Source organism: Ochotona princeps, chromosome 9 (assembly GCF_030435755.1).
Source record: "Ochotona princeps isolate mOchPri1 chromosome 9, mOchPri1.hap1, whole genome shotgun sequence".
Classification (NCBI taxonomy): domain Eukaryota; kingdom Metazoa; phylum Chordata; class Mammalia; order Lagomorpha; family Ochotonidae; genus Ochotona; species Ochotona princeps.
This window is the reverse complement of record NC_080840.1, coordinates 11,592,375-11,608,882: the sequence shown is the minus strand read 5'-3', so window position 1 is coordinate 11,608,882 and position 16,508 is coordinate 11,592,375.

Here is a 16,508-nt window from a genome sequence, read left to right as displayed (position 1 = left end):
TAGGTGAATTATCTTCATGTGATAAATGGCAGGAAACAGAGGCCAAAATTTATTAAGGCACAGTTTTGACAATTTGTTTATTTGAGAGAATGAGAGAGAGAGAGAGAGAGAGACCGACCTTCTGTCTACTGCTTCATTTCCCAAGGTCACACAATAACTGAAGTTGTAAACCAAGAGCCAGAAACTTGCATTGTGACACCCACATTCTAGAGCAAAGTAGCTGGTTCAAGTTAAAACTACTCTGACTACAATCCAACTGCCTGCTGACACACCTGCAAGGCTGCAGATAATGACTGAAATACTTGAGTCCCTCCCACTCATGCAGGAGGCATTTAGGAAGTTTCTGGCTTTTGGCTTACAGTATTCATACAATTGTTATGTGCATGGCTCTGAAGGTAGGAAATCTGGAGCAAATTCTATTCCACTGTGCAAGAGTACTAAGGTCTTTTACAAAGTTGTTTAAATTTTGAGCCCCACTTCCCCTACGAAAGAATTTCTGCAATACCCCCCTTTGCTATGTTGAGGATTAAATCAATTAATCATTGAAAGCACTTGGAACATCCAGTCACTATACTTACTAGTTTCCTCATATACACCCTTGAAACGTCATAATACTTCTATTATATTTTTCTGCCACACCCATTCTATGAATGAGACAATTAAATCTCTTAGCACAATTATTAACACGTTATGTTGCTCAAGAGGATACAGAAGAATGAACATTTATAACGTTTTAAAGAGAAGGTAGGAAATCTCAAACAAGAAAAGAACACTCATAAAGCAATCGATTTCTCTCGTTCTATCCTACTTTGAAATATCCTCTGAACAAAATTTGGAATTTCCCTCCCAAAAAATTTCTACTCACTATCCTTTCTCCAGCTACCAAGGACTACTTCTCATAACAGTGGCCTAGCCATTTAGACCAAGATGTTGGCATTATTGCACAGGATTAGCAAATAGCCCCTTGGTCAGTAGAGAACTAAAGGCTGTCACATCAACACATCCTATTTTAGGAGAAGCTAGCAATGTCTAGACAAATCCTAATGTTTGATTTTATCAACACCTTAATTAAATCCCTGCTATTACAAATTCCTGATGATGTTTGTGGTGGCCCAGCCTCACGTACATTTCTGTTCTGAGATAAAGAGAAGTGATGCCTCTTGGATCTTCAAATAACAAAATAGTAATAGCCTCTTGCATTTTGATTTTTGCATTTGCTCTTGTATTTTATTTTATTTGGCTATGTCTTCTCTTTTTTAGTCTCATTAGCTCAGTAGGTCAAAGTTGAAATACCTGTCTAGACATTGAAAATGTAGAACAATGAAGCCATGACAAAAGCAACGCATGCCATTTAATAGTGTATTAAACTTAATTGGTCTTTGGACCATGTGTCCCTCCTGACAGTGATAATGGGAATCCTGAGTGCTATCATAGTTGTTTCACAGTAAAGATTATAAAAAGTGAGAGGCATCCACATTTCCAGCACCACTCCCCCATCAGCATCCAGACAAGGACTGTGAGTGAGTAATCACAATGAGTTCTGAAAGGTCCCACCTTGGTACTTTTGCTGATTTAATTCAATATAACAGACACTTAGTTAGCCTTTGGTACACTCCAGGCATTATGCCTGAATCTAGAAGAAAGAAATGAATACATAGATATGATGTTTGCCAATAGGAATATTAAGTAGATGCAAATACAGTGGATTTACATGTTTTAAGTTAAAGTCAGACTCTTCCTAGACAGGGGACTCACATGGAGGTCCAGCACACCTTTATTCTCACTTATATTTGGGACTTTAAGAAGGTCAGTTTTCTGATTTAGGTTTTATAACCTTCCCTGCAAGAAGAGAATATAAGGACATAAACAGTTCATGTTTTGTCTATATTTACATATCTTAGAATGTGAAATTTACTCTGTTGGAAAAGAAGCAACTATAGATGAAACTGACACTTTCAGCTTGGGCTTAAAGAGACTGAGGACACAGCCACATATGTGCTGAAAGTGGTTTCTTTAGACATGAAGGCAGACAGTGTCTATGTTATCACCATTTCATGAGCAGCTTTACCAGGAGAATCTCAATCAGCTTGTGTCTAAGATTCTTACTCCATTCTTCAAAAGCTAATTTTAGGGAGGAGAAGAAATAAATTACAACACGTGACTATCTCAAATACTCATCCTCCCTCTCTTCATGGATGGTTTCCCCCAGTAAAAGAACAATAAGGTTAATTTTACAACAGTGAAATGCTGGATTTTTCCTTAGTATGCACCAAGTGTACCCTTGTAATGAATGGTTGTATTCTGCAACGGCTTTAGAAAATCACATTGAATGTACTTAACTACTAATTAGAGATGATTAGATTTTATAGATGAAAGACTGCAAGTGTAGCACATACAGCTTATTATTAAGAACATATATATGATACATATCTGATTATACTCTGATGATTAAAGTTATGAGATAAATACAGTGTTTTTATGATTATCTAACAGTCACATTTGCATGTCCATGGTTCTGGTAACAAGGCTTTGTGGGGGACACTTTGTTCCTTCCTCCTGAAGAATAGCACATTCCCTTATGTTTCTCTGTATACTGAGATTTTCTAAGTACTGTGAAAGGAGAGCAGGCCAAAGAGTTATGGGCCAATAGGCCAGTGAATGGGCTAGGAGTCAGACGGGCTTTGGTATGAATGCCAGATGAACAGGCATTAGTGAGCGGACATAAAAGTCAGTTCACAATTCTAAATCTAAGAATAAAACTAATACTATGTCAATGTAATTATGAAGGTTACACAAATTTTGAATGGCTAAGAATAAAAGTAAATAGGAATGCAAATGATTAGTAGATGAAGTTTACAAATGAAATAGTGTAGTGCTCTATATGCCTTGTCATAGGGATAATACATGTTTACCTCCTGAAAATATTGACCAATTGGAACAGTCAAGATGGCGGAATAGGGTAAGGACACATTTTAACAAACAGAGAAACAGCCAGGGGGAAGCAGAGAAGACACATTCCAGGAAATAGGACAAAAGTGGTATGGGGCACCTGGAGATTGATGAACATGGGAAACCAGCAGAGACAATGGTGTAATGTTGCAGTGACCAGATACCCAAGTGGCATTCAGCCAGCAGCGATCTGAATTCCACCAGAGGCTGGAACTCTACCAGCAACCAGGTGGTAAGGGGAGTTCACTGAGAAGTAGGAGGTGAAGCCGAAGAACTGACCATCCTACTGGCTTGTTTGATTTGACCAGGAGCAGAGACAGGCAGCAAATTGCAAACAGGCAGTGCAGGAACAGAGTGGATTTCACAGGCCAGACCCTCACTGGAGCTGCGTTGAGTGCCATTTTGTATAGGAGGCAAAGGCTATGGGAAAGCACTGTGCATGCACTAAGCTGAGAGCAAACTCACTGAGTTCAATTCTGCACTGGTCCCACATGAACAATAATATCAATTTTGGCATCTTCTGACTCAAAATAGGTCCGTGTGGCCCTCAGAAGCCAGCAGATTCCCACAAGCTCAACACCAACAACCTAGCTATTTAAGATACCTAGTGTCTCCCTAATCCTGGCAAATGCTTAAACAGGAAATGGAAGAAAGCTTGTACAGACAACAGTGCAGACTCAGCACAGAATCACAGGAGGTGGAGACTGGTGAGCCAGGAGCTGGGGCTGCAGAGACTGTGGTGATAGTCTAACATAAGTGCCCAGATTTGAAACCTGCTTCAGGGAGTGGCACAAGTGACTACAAAGAACCTGGTACCAACCATAATGAGTAAGATCGAATTGTAGACTTTTTGGCAACACAGCTTAGAAACATGCCCTAAGGAGAAGAATCTGCTAACCAGAAGTACAATGTCCAAGAGCAAAAGAAGAGACAAAGACACAATGAACATTATTGAAGACTCCCCTGCAAAGGAGCAAAAGCCAACCTCAGAGTTAACTAAGGAGTACATGGAGAAAATGAGGAATACACAATCCATAGAATTCATTATAAAGCTTCTTATCAACAATGAGAAGACACACAGGAGTTCAAGAAATTTAAGGAGTATGTCACACAGGAGATAATAACACTGAAACAAACTTAAATCATTGGAAATGAATGACACAATAGAGCAAATAAAACAATTCAGTGGGAAGTCTCCATAATAGAATGAAGGAGGCAGAAGAAAGAATCTCAGAATTAGAAGATATTTCTTGTCACAATGGGGAAACAATCCAAAAGCTGGAAACAAGCTGGGACAAGCTAAAAAAGTATTCAAGAATTAAAGGGGAACTATTAAAAGGCCAAATATAAGAGTAATGAGAGATCCAGATGGTGCAGAAAGAGAAGCTGCATTTGAAAATGTATTTAATGAAATAATAAAGGAAGCTTTCCCCAATTTGGAGAGAAATTGGGAAACAGCATACTTTTTTTTTAGGTAAAAGAGACACAGACATAGATAGAAGAGAGCATATCGATAGATGATAAAGATGGAAAATAAAAAAAAAACTGTAGAGAGGTTGGGGATAAGATCTCCTGCCTGCTGCCTCCTTCCTCAAATGTCTGCAGCAGTGGTTCCGGGCCAGGTAGAAGCAAGGGCAGGGACTCAGTCTTGAAATACCATGTGAGTGACATGGAAAATTATTAGAGCTAACCACCTGCTGCCTCCCAGAGTGCACAGTCACAGGAACTCGGAATGAGAAACAGAGCTGGAACTCAAAACCAGGGACTTCAATATTGAACCTGGGCATCCTCAGCAGCATCGCAATTGCTATTTGGAAAACTCCAAATGAGCAGAACATTTAGGTTAAAAAAAAAAAGCTATTCATTTTTTACATTCCCAGTTTGGCTTTCTTCCTGTAGTACCATTCCACTACTCTCTGGCCACTGCCTTGCTGGCTGGACTTTCTACTTTGCTCGTTTGTTGCCAGGACTGTAAAAATAACCATAGCTACAGTAGGGATGAACTAAATCTTTTTTTTTTTTGGCAAGAAAACTATTTAGATTTCCAGTTATTGGTCATCTGAAAAGCAGTGAAAGATTTTTACGGCATGAATTTGGTGTCTTACCTGATTGACCAGTTGTCAGGTCAAACTACTCATTAAGCATGAAAGCAGGTCTCCAAACCAAGGAAGTGGAAAATCCTAACACTGTCTAGAAATATAACATGGGGTTTCAGCAGCCTAGAAAGCATGGCGTTAATTTAGTCTTTCATTTTAATCCTACTTTAAAAAAAATATTTACTTATTTATTTTATAAGCAGAGTTGATGAGGGGGCCGAATACAGAGAAAGATTATCTGCTGGTTCACTTCCCAAATGGCTGCAAAGAATAGGGCTGGGCTGATATGAAGTATTGCTGCAGGAGCTTCCTTTGGGTCTCCGACCTAGTTCATAGGGGCCCATGGGTTTAGGCTCTCCACATGTCTCTCCCAGGCACGTTAGCTGGGCGTTGGATCAGAAGTGGATCAGCGAGCATGCAAACTGGTGCCCAAAACAGATTGTGGAATTCCAGGAGGAGGTTTTACATACACACTATGCCACAACACCAGTCCCTTGATGCTGATTATTTACCTAGAGAAATTCTGCTTGTCCCAGATAGTCATAATGCTTAGGTGTTTTTCATAGTAGCTGTGGCAGGAATGGACTGATCAAAGTCTGAAGGTTTTAGTGTACTCCTTTGGAAAAGAAGGCCCAGCTCACCCTACTGTTTCGTAATCCTAAGCTACCTTTTTCAGCCTCCATTCCAGAGAGAGGAGAGCAGGCAGCAGGTGGGCCAGATGTTACCGGCACAGTACTGCATAGCGTGCACTGCATTAGCTAGCACTCAATATTGGACTCCACAGCTCTTGCCTGTCACAGAGCCACCTTGCCTTTGGGATGTGTGTGGATTAAGCACCACAGTTGGAAACTCTGTGTAGTTATTCATGATGCTGATTAATGTTCAAAGCCATCCTTTGAAGCTTGCATCAAACCCTTGAGGTTGAAGCCTTGAAGGTTCGTTTGTGTAACTGTTTCCCCTCATTCTTCTCACTATTGTTGGTAACACCAAATATTACCCTGCGAAGTCATTCCTACTCCTGTAGGATTTCCTGTTAGGTGCTCAAATTCAGCCCTTTTCATTGAGCACAGGCCATGAATAGAAGTGGAAGGAAGTGGATATTTATTGAGAGATTACTTAGCACTAGGATTTTGGTACACATTATCTCATTTAATTATTCAAACAGTAGTATAGTGTGGAGAGCTTATTTTCATTTCACTTATAAGGAAGCTAGGTGTAAAAGTTATAAACAATTTTCTCAAGGTCATGAACCTAACAAAGGACTGGGCCAGGAGTGGATTCTGTTTAACTCCAAGGTGATCTGTCTACTCCATGATGTCTACTCCATGTCTAAGAGAATCATTCCCTCTTGTTGGCAACAAGTGTGAAAGTATCAGTTTTTCCCCATATTTGAAATTTATTTGCATATATGTAAATGAGCACATGTTTAGTTGTGTTTATACTGATTTAGCATCTGAAGATACAGCAGTGAAATATACAATTTATGCTTTTGAGAATTTTACATGTGAATGCTTAAATATTCAGCAATTGCACTTATAAAAAGACAATTGCACTTCAATATGAAAAAGCAATGTAATGGGGAAATTAACAGATGGAAGTAGTGACTTGACTCAGGAAATGCTTGAGGAAGAACAGCGATCTTAACAGAGATCCTGGATGGGTAAGCATCTTCTAGGAGTTAAAATGGAGATGGGGTTTAGGCAGAGTTCAATAAATACAAAGACTTGGAGACATTAGAGGGCTGTGTACATTGAGAGGAGTGAAAGTTGTTCTACACAAATTGTGTGGGAAGAGCTGTTGACCAGGGCATGTGTGCCCCAACCCATTTAACAGATATTAGGTGTTGAGGAAACAAACATGACTAAGCTATTGTGCCCCTTCTTTGGCAGTTACTTATATGAATAAAGAAGGCATGAATAACATGATAGCCTCAGCATATGATAACCTAACAGTTGAAACTACCACAAAGAGAAGGGTGTTTTGACTAGAAGAGAAGCTAATTCATACATTCAGGGTAGGAGTGGGGAGTCTAGGAAGGCTTTTATTGAAGTGCGCTTAAGATTCAACAGAAGTTCCAAGTTTGAACAGGGATTCACTAGGAAGAGAAAGTTCGAAAGACAGAACACGGAATTTCCCAAGGGAGGATATGTAGTATGTTTTTTTTTCCTGGACATTAGCAATTAAATCATTAGCCATCCTTAAAAAAGAATGCATTTTTTTTTTTGCTGGACAAAAAGAGTATATGTCACATTACAGTGTTCTTATTAAACCTTTGAATCTTGTTCCATTGGAAGTTCCCAGTTGCTGAAAACAATTATAATAAGAAGCCTGAACAAAATTACCATTTAAAGGAAATAAGTGATTGGTTGTACTGGCATGATGCTTACAGTCAAATATAACAAGATTTTAAGTTCCATAAAACTCAAGGGTTTTGTTTATCTATCTATTACGCTTCTGTAACCCTAAACCTAACTCAGTGTTTTTCCATGGTAGGCATTTGAAATATTTGGTGGATAAAAGAAAAGGTAAGAAATATTTTGATCTTGCTAGAATTCAGTTTTCTCATTCTTATCCTCCAAAATGGACTGATATTATATGGTACTCACAGATACCAACATAACCTGCTTTTGAATACTGTTCCACCTAAATCAATTTGTTTCTCTTTGGGTAAGTTGTTTACCTTCTAGACTAAACTGGATTCTACTCTGGAAAGTGAGACTTCCTAGTTTCTCAGAAAGATGATGGACACAGAATAAGATAATGCACATAAATGAATTAGAATAATGCGAGCAAATAAAAATTCTTAGGAAATATTTGTTAACATTAATTATTAAATGATAATTTTCAAAAGGTTAAAATTATAACTGTCTATAGATATAAAACAGGAATATATGTTTAGTATTTCATTTAATGGGGAAATGGGACCAATGAGGCATTGTAACCAGGTTAATGAATATGGCAAAGAATAGCAACACTTACACAGCAGCAAATGAACATGACCATGGAATAAAGGTCCTCCATTTTCACAGTGACAGATAAATTCATTTCAGCTTCTCATCTGATTCTGAGACTTTTAAATATCTTAAAATATTTTTATTGGAAAGTCAGATGCACAGAGAGGAGAAGAGACAGAGAGGAAGATCTCCCATCTGATGATTCACTCCCCAAGTGACCACAATGGATGGTGTTGTGCCAATCCGAAGCCAAGAGCCAGGAACTTGTTACAGGTCTCCTATGCGGGCACATGGTCCCAAGGCTTTGGGCCATCGTTGACTGCTTTCCCAGGCCACAAGCAGGGAGCTGAATGGGAAGTGGACTGCGGGGATATGAGCTAGTTCCCATATGGGTTCCCAGTGCATGCAAGGAGAGAACTTTAGCCACTAGGCTATCGTGCCGGGACCCTAGCATAAGTTTACATTTTTAAAGAAATGACAGTGTATTTGTTACTAATTTTGATAATACAATGCATACTCAAAAATGAGTCAATGCTAAGACATATAATAAAAAGTAAAGCCATCAGTAATTCATCCCCATTTAATTTTTAAATTTACTTGTTTATTTGAAAGACAGAGAAACAGACAAGATTCCTCACTATATAAATTCCCTCCTTGAATGTCTGCAAAGTTGGGTCTGAGGTAGGCCAAAACAGGTTCTGGGAACTCAAGCCAGGTAACCATGTGAGCGACAGCGATCCATTATTTGATCCATCGCCACTGCCATACTGCACATCATCTGGAAATGGGAATCAGAAATAGACAGGCTCAATCCCAATAATTCCAATTTGAGAAGTGAGTATCCCAAATGGCATCCTAAATCCTGTATCAAACTCCTGCCTGGTGATACCCATTTTCATACATTCTCTTACAAATATACCTTTGGGTTTACCATTAAATCTACTGTTTATCATGAGTATTTTTCTGATACCAGCAATACCAACATCTTATTGATAAGTAATATTCTACAGGGCATGGAATATTTTAGTTGAAATTGTGTTCTTTGGAATTTAGTAGTTATATTTTAATGCTCTTTAATGGATCTTTCCATCTGTTTCTTCGAAGAGACACAGTAGACATCCATAGAAGAATGTATAGTTTGATGGAGACTTAAGCCATTAGATGTGGAAATTCCCTCTTCCTTTTCTATGTCTTCATTTCCTGAAGAAGTGGAAGAGAATTTACTGGAGTGAAAAAACATATTTCTGACATGTGGAATCATGAAACATTCACAGGTGTGAGACACAACTCGTGTCCTTGTAAAATTTGAGAAATATCTGAGTGACTGACTTCTCTGTCATTGTCAGTAGGCAATGACCTCTCCTCTGTAAACCTGAAAAGAATTTTTGGCTGCAGGACAAAAAATTTCAACAGCAAAGGATAAAATGAGATGAGGGTCATGCTTAGTGCTGAGAAGATTTTTCTGCTTCTCAAAGGCTCTTCTGCACTAGGGATAGCCTCATTTTTTTTCTTGTTACAGTAGTATATCATTTTTAATCAGTAATTAGGCAAAAATATAAAACAAAGCTTGACAAACTATATCTGCAGCAACATTTCTTATGAATTCATTCTTATTCTGAGAGGAAAACCTGCCAAAACAGTTCCAAGAAACTACATATGGACAGCCCTCATAAAATGGCATTTAAAAGCTTTAACAAAATTTCAGCAAATTGAATGCATCAAATTATAAAAACATTGTGACAAGTTAGATTTTATCTCTGGTTGTTAAGCTGATTCAATATTTTTTTAAGTTTCCTTTGAATCAATATTTGAGTCATTTTTTCCATGCTCTCTTTTTTATTATTTAAGATATTTATTTATTATTATTTAAGACCTTTATTATATTTTCATAGTCTTAAACTCTGTGTCTTAATGTTTAAAGTATGTCTTCTAAGAAACAGTATAAAGTTTTATGTTTTTATCATTTTTTAATTTTATTAATTACATTGTATTATGTGACACAGTTTCATAGGTACTGGGATTCTCCCCACCCCTCCCCAAACCCTCCCACCATGGTGGATTCTTCCACCTTGTTGCATAACCACAGTTCAAGGTCAGTTGAGATTCCCTCATTGCAAGCATATACCAAACATAGAGTCCAGCATCTTATTGTCCAGTCAAGTTCAACGGCTTCTTAGGTAGACCCTCTGGTTTGAAGACAGAGCCAGCAGAGTATCATTCCGATCAATTAAATGCTCCAACATACCATCAGCAAAAATTTACATCATTATGGAATTAATTGACATAGTAATGAGTAACCAATATGTTAAAAATAAATGTGAGTTCTAAACCACCTTCTGTGACCACCTCATTGACATTTCAATTTTAGTTTATACACAACATATAACATACATAACATTCCCTGCACTGTCTCAGGGTTCTTGGAAACAAATACATAGTAGACACGTAACCAGTGTTTTATCTATGAATAAGTGATTGAATGAGTTGTTAGAGCGAGAGAAACATTTGCAGATGAAACTACTTGAAGCTCTTACAGTGGCTTAATTGAAGGAGCTTCTCTTTCTCAATCTGTAGTCCCTGTTAGGTTGTACTGTGAGCTCGGCCCCTCAAACGAGGGGAAAAATAATCTCAGCCTGATCTCTCCTATGTTGGGTGACATCACCACAGTCTACCACCATCCAGTGATGCAGTTTTTGGGTTGCACAACCACAGCCTTCTCTGTTAGCTTTTATTTTCTTCTCTCTCTCTTTTGTCCATTCCTATTACTCATACTTTTCTTGCTTTCCCCTTGACTACCCAACACGTCCTAGGAAATCTCTAGTGTTACCTTTCCAGTCAGTTCTTCATCAAGAGCAAGAGTAACCATTTGAAAGCTCAAATGTGACCATATTTTAAAACTTATTTCACATTTTTGTAATGAACATGTTTTGTTTGCAGTTACAGACTTACAATTGCTGGGTCTGGTAGGCTAAGAAACAGCTTGCTGGAACTCTGTTCTAACAATCTGACTCAGTGTCATCCCAAGGCAGGATCTGTTCATTTGTTATTCTTAGTTCCCAGATCACATTGAGACTTCTGGAACCACTACTTAATGGTGATAAAACAAATATTTCAGTGAAAAATTTGTGATTGCTTTAGCATATGCTTATCAATTCACTTTTTTTGTGGATTTCTCTTCTATTCTATATTATCACACTTGATAAACACATGGTTTTCTTCACACAGTAATCCAGCATTCATTCTCCACATATTCTGTATATGTTTGATATTCCTATAGTTTAATATGTAATCTTTTTCATCAATTTTAATCTGTCAAAAATATGTATAGTTCAGGGATGAATAAAAACAAATTGTGCTTAAAATACTATTGACTGCCTGGCTCTCTGTGAGCCCCTTCGCCTGCACAGGCTTCATCACCGTCACCCTCCAACCTCACAGGCACTTGAACTGGAGCGTTCCCATATTATGCGCTGCAAATCTCCAAAATCACCTCCTCCTTCCATAAGTAGAGTAGCAAAAACCTGACTAAGACAAATACATAATCATTGTTCTGGTCTTGATGTGCGGAAGCACGTGGCTAAAAATAAAGGAGAAGCCATTATATCTGAAACAAAAGGAAATTTACAGCATAATAAAAAAAGTGTCATTTTGAAAAACATTCCAGGGGTCATGAATTTTAAGATTCCTCTAAACTCTGTTAAGAGTCAAAGCAATAATTTTTAAATCTCCTGTGGTATCATGATCCTGGTTAGTTGGTCTCCTTTTCATTGGTCATCGTATCTATGGAGATCTTCCTTTGTAAATGTCCTTGAATGAGAGGAAACAGAATTTCCTGAGCCTTTTGTAATATTTGTAATTTTGTTGTAAAATGTGTGTGCAATAGTCAGTAGAAGCTTTTTTTAATCGATTCCCAAACATTAAAATTTAACTTAAAATCTCGCTTCAAAAGTATACTATTTGGTTGATAATCTTCAAAATAAAATGTTATAAAGATTTATATTATGTATTTTCAAAGTAGAGTGATGAAGGAGATACGCAGATCTTCCATCTACTGGTTCATTCCCCAAATGACTCCAAGGTCTGGGCATGGGATAGTTTGAAGGAAAGACCCAGGAGCTCCATACCTGTTTCCCAAGTGAAGAGGTAGCAGAGGCCTAAGGATTTGTCCATCTACCACTGCCTTCCCCAGCATATCAGAAAGAAGATGGATTTAAAATGGAGCAGCTGGGGCTTGAAATGGTTGAAGGTGAATTAAGAGAATATGTATACTTCACATCCCAGTCTGATAACAATTCTCTAGGGTTGGTATTACTAATTCCATTACCTTTCTTTTTGCTTTTGGGGTTCGCAATTCTTTCAGTTGTGTTCCATAGAATACCTTCCATGATAAGAGATGTCCAACATTGACTAATGGCTTCATCCATCTTGGGTTCATTTAAATCTGGGAAACAAGTCAGTAGCTGATTTGGACTCTAGGTCTGTGAGAACTGTCAATTCTATATTATATAGAAGAGAAAATTTTCTAATTCTAAAATGATTCAGAATTTTGAATGAAGAATGTATAAAACTAATTTAGTAAAATGTCAATTTTATTTTTCTGATTTTACCCATAATTTTTTTTCAGTCTTACATGTATTATTTTTATTTTTTAAAGATTTATTTATCAGGGATTGCTGCAGTAGCCTAGTGGCTAAAGTCCTCACCTTGCACCTGCCGGGATCTCATACGGGTGCTGGTTCTAATCCTGGAGGTCCCACTTCTTGTCCAGCTCGCTGCTTGTGGCCTGAGAAAGCAGTAGAGGATGGTCCAAAGCCTTGGGACCCTGCACTTGTGTGAGAGATCCAGCAGAAGCTCCAGGCTCTTGGCTTCGGATCGACTTAGCTCCAGCCATTATGGCCAGCTGGGGAGTGAATAATCGGAAGGAAGAACTTGCTCTCTGTCTCTCTTCTCTGAGTATCTGACTTTCCAACAAAAATAAATAAATCTTAAAAAAAGACTATTTATTTTTATTGGAAAGACAGATTTACAGAGAGAGAAGAGACAGAAGAGAGAGAGAGCGATATTTTATTGCTGGTTCATTTCCCAAGAGATTATAATGGTTAGAGTTGGGCCAGTCTGAAATCAGAAGCCAGAAGCTTCTTCCAAGTTTTCCCAGATGAACACAAGAGTCCAACTGTCGAAGCTCTTGGAACATATTCTGCTACTTTCCCAGGCCATTAGCAGGGACTTGGATCAAATGTGAAGCAGCTGAAACTTAAACCAGACCTTACATGGGAAGGAAATATTGCTATTATCTTAAATGTAAAGATATATTTGAAAATAGCAGAGGATACTAAAACAGTTAGATTTCACACAATTGTTAGGATAGAGTTTAGATTTGAATCATAACTCAATATTTTCACTACACAAGAACACCAATAAAGAGCAAAAATTCACCTTAACTTTGGACTTACATCTTCTACTTATATGTGAATAAGACAGTTATGATCTACATGAAATTTGTATCTTAGGGAGGTAAATTATTTAAGTAACAATTAAGTAATCATATGAATTATTACAAAATTTGAAGCCACAATAATATCGTAGAGGTCCTCTTTCTTAACCATTATATTTACCATTGCTGTAGCTTAGACTTGCTAATGCTAGACTTAACCTTATTTATCTTTTATACTCATGTTGAAGGATTCCATCAGTTCTTATTTGATATTTTTAAATTACAACCAGCCAATGCAGAAATAGATGCTAAAGCTTGTGACTTGGGGAGATCACAGAGTTGTCAAGAAACCTCTTTGTCACTGCTGACATTCATTCTACCAACAATACCATCCTTCAGTAGAGACAGACTGTTTTTAATATTCAAATGATGGTTAATTCTCCTGACAAATAATGCTAATTGCAGAAAGAAAATTTAGAGTTCCTGTGGGTGAGCTTGTTTTTTTCTGAAATCTCCTCTGGCTTTGGAAGATTCCATGACCCATTGAAGGTCATGTGGTCTGCAATAAGGATTACTGAGGTTGGCTCTACAAACGTCTAGTCTTGGGAACTTTGAGTATTCACTCTTTCAAGTTATTGAATCTAATTCTTTTAAATTTTAAAATTAGCTAAAATCAGCTTTCTTTTTAAGATGAAATTGTGGTAAGACAAACTTCTCAATGTTCTTTAAATGTAGAAAAGATAAGGGGAGTAGCCTGGGACTGAGGAGAGACAGATTGGGCTTGACTCTGGCCCTCATGGGTACTCGTGAGAGCCAGTTTGAGTGTAGAACAAGCCAGACTAGGTCTTGACTCCCACTGTACTCCGTGAATGCTGTGTCTGGGTGCAGACCAGGTATTGCTGGGCTGCGACAACCAACAAGAACCAGAATGGATATGGCTGGTTGAGGAAGGCCACTGTTTTTGTCAGGATAGGAGGTGGACAAAGTCAACCTGGGCCAATGACCCACTGGTGTGCAGAACTGCCATGGGAGGTGATTCGATGGAGGAGCTTGGGAAACTTCTTCATTAGGACACAGTCCATGCAGGAGAGTGCAAGAAGCAAGGCGAGGAGCAGCCCAGACCATGCCAGGTAACAGTACCCTCTGGCATACAAGTGGGTCAGATCTGGGGACAGACCAGTTTGGGCCAGCACATAACATCCACTAACAGAACTGAGAACCAGGACAGGGGTAGGAGTAGCCAGATAGGGCCGCAAAACCAGCCAGTTCACATTAGGACCAGGACAGCAATCAAGCTGGGCTGAGATAGGCTGTAGCATCCACCAACAGGAGCTGGAACAGGGCCAGACTAGACTAGGCCAGGCTGCACAGTAACACTGCGGATGCTGAGGTGAGATGAGTCATGCCAGCCTGGGCCCAGCGGGGACTGGGTACATGAGTCCCGGGGACAGGGAAACTGACAGGGATTGGGTAGCTTGGCTCAGGTCATGGGGCCCACATGTGTGGTGAGGGATGGATTCCTGAGCCCCGGGGATGGGGGAACTGTTGGGGTGTGGGTTGCTTCGCCAGATCCTGGGCCCAACCTTCTAGGTGGGTGTTGGTTTCATGAACCCTGGGGTAGGGGATCTGGCAGGGCTTGGGTCTCCTGGCCCAGGCCCCTGGGCCCACCTACTATGTGGGAGCCAAGTTCGTGAACCCCAAGGGTGGGGGTTTTGGCGGGGCTCAGGTCACCTGGCCTGGGTCCTGGGGCCTACCTGCAAGGTACATGCAAATATATGAGCCTCAGGGGTGAGGGATTCGGTGGGGCTTGGGTCTCCTGTCCCAGGCCCTGGGGCCTGCCTACTAGGTGGATGTCGGGTTTGTGAGCCCCTGGGGTGAGGGATCCAGCAATGCTTGGAACACTCAGCCCAGGTATTTGGACTCACTTGCAAGAACATGCCCTACTTAATGAGAAAGGTCGAGCAGTACACACAATCCCTGTTGTAAAAGGAGAATTTGGCAGCTCATGTGGTGCTATAGCAGAAGAACAGAACTAACTGGACAACTACCCCAAGCAAACGATGACAACAAAAAATCTTGGTGAATGGAGCCAATGAACATTGGGAGGGTGACATCATTCTCAGATTGGTGAAATTGGCAGCATTTCAGAACTTTCCAAACCACGTGGACATAACCCTCAGAATATGTACACATTGAGACTTGGTTGATTTGAGGTGGTAGGTCCTCATCCATGGATACTGGAACATGTTTCTCTCCTTCCCCCAAGAACAACAAGAAGAAATAGCAAATTTGGAAGCAATGAATTCACCCAATTTTCCACAAACCTCGATCCTTCCCACCCTGATCAACCATGTGATCATTATTAAAAAGATAAAATTTATTTAACAAAATAAGCGAAAAAAGAACATATTGAGCCTTGCCATTATAATAATTCCCCCACTGTACATTTTCCAATTGAAGTATGTAATTTTTTTTATCCAGTGTCTGAGGTGAAGCCATGTGTTGTATAACATTTCATTTAATGACATGTTGTAAACAAGACACTACTTTCACGAGATTGTGTCATATAATGAGGTCACAGCCATCACAGTCTGTGTAAATTCACACGATGATACTCACATAATGGCAGAATTATCCAAGGACACCTTAGAATGTAGCCAGCAGATGGGTGACGCATGGCATTGTAGAGGGTGCTTCTGTGTAACAGGATAGATAATTCATTGCATATGCTACCTCATTCACTTAATGTCTTCATTTATGAAAATATCATCACATGGCTGATAGGATTATGATGAAAGTTAAATGGATTTAGGTATGTGGATTACTTAGCACAATACACCCAATCAGTCTTGGGTGGTTGCGTTGTTGTTGCTAGTGTGTGTTTTGTTAACTATTTAAATAAAGGATTTTAATCTTTAATACCAAGGAAGGACAAGGAAGAAGGAATTGGGGGATATGCTTTAACTTAGTACTTCTGGAATAAGCTGTTTTAGTTCAAATCAAACTTGGTAGAAAGTGAAGGTTTTAAGTTGGTTGACTTTTCACATCTATTTCAGTGGCTCATCCGAGCTTTCT